This window comes from Phoenix dactylifera, unplaced genomic scaffold (assembly GCF_009389715.1).
Source record: "Phoenix dactylifera cultivar Barhee BC4 unplaced genomic scaffold, palm_55x_up_171113_PBpolish2nd_filt_p 000356F, whole genome shotgun sequence".
NCBI classification, from domain to species: Eukaryota; Viridiplantae; Streptophyta; class Magnoliopsida; order Arecales; family Arecaceae; genus Phoenix; species Phoenix dactylifera.
This window is the reverse complement of record NW_024067814.1, coordinates 68,120-71,780: the sequence shown is the minus strand read 5'-3', so window position 1 is coordinate 71,780 and position 3,661 is coordinate 68,120.

The following is a 3,661-nucleotide window of genomic DNA, read 5'->3' as shown; positions in this document are numbered from 1 at the left end:
TCCGCTCCAGATTTTTTATTTTCGCTCGCGAGCGACGAGCAAAGACTGCGCGTCGAGCAAACGGGCCTCGAGCTCCTAGGCCTTAAGGTGAGCCTCCCCCACCTCCTGCTCGCGGATAGCGAGCGTCGACTTGGCCTCGGCCAGACGAGCCTCCACGGCGCGCACTTCGGATCTGGCTAGTGTATGTGCGCCCTTCTCCTCTTCGAGCTCGGCGGTCAGAGCCCGAATCTCGTCCTCGGCCGCCCCCATCCTCGTCTGGAGCTCCTGTCGCTCGACCTCGGACACCAGACGCATCGCCTCGGCCTCCTCATGCCCTCGCTGATGCCTTCGGGCTCGCTCCCGATAATCCTGAATTATGTGCATCAGCGTCTCGATCTCGTGCAGATGCTGTAAAAGAGGGACATGAGAAACGAATCCAATTTAAAATAAACTTGCACAAATATAGAGGTTTACTTACCCGGATGGCAGAGCAAAGGGCTGAGTCCATGAAGGCGCCATAATTTATGGACCGGATCTTGGCCTGGTCGGCCGGGAGCAGCGCGACCCGAAGAACCTCGCGCGCTATCTGGGGATTATCGAGGGCTGAATCGCCCTCGAAATTCGCCCAACCAGGAGCGTAGGGCACCCTCTCCCGGGGATCCGACGAGCCCGAAAGACTGGGCTCTGTTGGCCTTGGCAGAGGCGGCCCCGTGGCTCCTTAGCTATTCCCCGGCTCGAGACTGGGGAACTGGGGTCGAACAGGCGGCCGGTCTGATTGCCGCAAAATTGGAGCGGGGCGCGCAAGTGCCAAATCCGCCATAGAACCTATTCCTCCCTGGTCGGTGCTCGGGGCTTCTTGCCGACCAGAAACTTGCGAAATTGGCGCCGGGCACGGGAGCACCACCGTAGCTCCACCAGAGCTCGCGCCCCTAGAACCTGGGCCCTCCCCCCGACCAGCCTCGGAGTGCTCAATACTAGGAGCGCCCTTCTCGGCGACCACGACAGCCGAGACCTTCGCCTTCTTCTTTGGCTCAGGTGGTTCTCCCGCAAGCTCGGCCGCCCTCTTCTGGAAACGAGCGTACAGGACCTCACTCTTGGTCACCATCTTCACGATATCTGCAAGGACGAGCAGGATTAGAACGCAGAATGATCAACAGAAAAGAGAAGGGGACTTTCTATCATTATCCTTACCCTGAGGACGCGCCGAACTCAGGCCAACATTCACTAAAGCGTCCTCGCTTATGAGGCCCCTTAGCAGAATACCGTCCCCGAGGCTGCGAACGGCGTCAAGGATCCCCTGCTCGCGCGTAGAAAGCTTGGAAATTTTGTTGGCGGTCCTGAGTCGGCTCGGCCTCCACCTAAGGTCAAACCCCCATGTCCGCTCGGAGCCCAGAAAGAAGAATTTCTTTTTCCAGTCATGAATGGACGATGGGGCGCCCTGGAAGAGTGGCCGACCCGCCCGAAGGGCGACGTAGAGCCACTCTCCGTCTCCCGGGTTTGACTTCAACATAAAAAGTCGCCGGAAAACGTTCACGGAGGTCGGAATCCCGTACGCCAAACACAGCGACAGGAAACCGATGATCGTCCTCCAGGCGTTCGGAACAAGTTGCGCCGGGACCAACTGGTACTCCGTAAGCAACTCGTTCACGAACCCGTGAAAGAGAAACCGTAGGCTGGCCCAGAGTGCCTCCAGGTATACTCCGATCCAGCCTACCGGGGGATTCGTTACTCGATCCCCCAATCTGGCGGGCTCCAAACGGAACCCTCGTCGAGGAAAAAACCACTCCTCGACCATCTTGACCTCCAACTCACTCATGGTGGACTCGACGTCTCTCGGATCGGGACCCATTAAAAAAAAAAGAGAGAAGGGATCCGGGTGGATAAAGAAAAGAGAGACCTGTGAAGTTCGCCGGAGATCGGTAACTTCGGACTGAAAAGAAATTGAAGGTAAAAGACAATAAGAAGGTAGCTGGAGGCCGGGTGGGGGTTTATATAGATCCCTCCAACGGCCCAGATCAGCGGGGAAAAATGCTGTTCCCCGTTTAGATCACGACACGTTGGCCCAAGAGTCGGAGCGCCGCATTTAATTCAGGCTGACGCTTCGAACACAGAAGCGCCTCGTCGGATCGTGCGGCCCTATCATGAGCCCACGACGCGAGGACGCTTCGAGAAAGTCACCCTAATAATGAAACGTTTCGGGAAAGAAGAGACGCCGCCCATTAAAAGCGCCTCGAAGCGTGCGATAATTCAAAATTTCCTTAACCCCTGGTAGCACAACTAAAACTACTTCCCGCGCTCGAGCTGGTGGTCAGCTTGAGCTCGGAAGTCGGGGGTAGTGTTGGGGGAAAACCCAAGTCCTGCCAGTCCGGAGGCGCCCGACCAGAAAGGAGCGCCGACCAGGAAGGCGCCCGACCAGGAAGGCGCCCGACCAGAAAGGAGCGCCGACTAGAACGCGCGACCTCACAACGCTCGAATTGGAAGCACCCCACTGGGCAACTGGCTCAGCTCGGCACCTGACCAGGTGCCGAGCCCTAAAAGTGCCTTGTCCAAATATTCGACCCCAGCCTAATCCCTTAGAGAGAATCTGACAACTGGATACCCAACTCCACCGTACTCTGCTACCGTCGTCAAGCCATTAAGGCACGTGACCTCCGCCGGCCTTCGGCACGCCCTATCATTAATGCGTGCGACCCCTGCGGGCCTCCAATGCACTCAACCATTAATAAACACGGCTCAAGATGATCTCCGGATCACTAGATCATCAAAGCGTATGGCTATTCCTGATCACCGGTTCACTCAGCAATTAATGCACTTGTTGTCTACGAACCCCAGGCCCGCCACGGCCGGCGGTTCAACCACTCCAACAGGTCCGATCAACCATGACAATTCGCTGACTCCGGTCTGATCCGGTCTTATTCTCCACAACGCCATTAATGAGCATGATCATGCCCAATTATCACGAAAAAGACAATTTGCCCTGTCACCTCTCATGTAACATAATATCCTTCTATAAAAGGAAACCTAGGGAAAAAAAAGAAAGGGGGCAGACACACAAAAACAAACATTCTCCTATTTTACTCTACTCATATGCTAGCCCCCCCTCTGACTTAAACATCGGAGGGCCGGCGCCGGAGATCCCGGCCACCGGCTTCTTGCAGGACTCTCTAGGAGGACGCCACCAACTGACGCGCCGCCACCTACCGTTCCAGCAGCGGAGCTCCTCCCTTCTCAGCCGACGGTCGCCCCGGGGTCCAATTTCCAGCAACAATAATATCTCAAATTTTCAAAAAATATAGGATTGGTTTTGCAGCAATTAGATATATGAATGGGTCAATTACAAATTCACGCAAAATATAGGAAATTATTCTTTATAACCTATTTGAGGGAATCAGATCAAAGCAAATAAATTTTAAAATTTTCTTCGTTAAATGTAAAAAACTTGCACGCGTCTCAAGGTGGCGCATTCATTAATTTTACTGCACTTCACGCAGTACGGATCTAACCACGTGACTGTCGCTTGGTTCCACTCGCAACACCGCGTTACGTTCCCTCACCTACCCCGCCAGTATACAAAATATATTAATAATCGCACAACGACACCCAGCCACCCGGATTTCCCGTCAGAATAAATAAACCCACCGTATCCGCCCCTCTTCTCGCATTTTGCACCACCAACCCACCA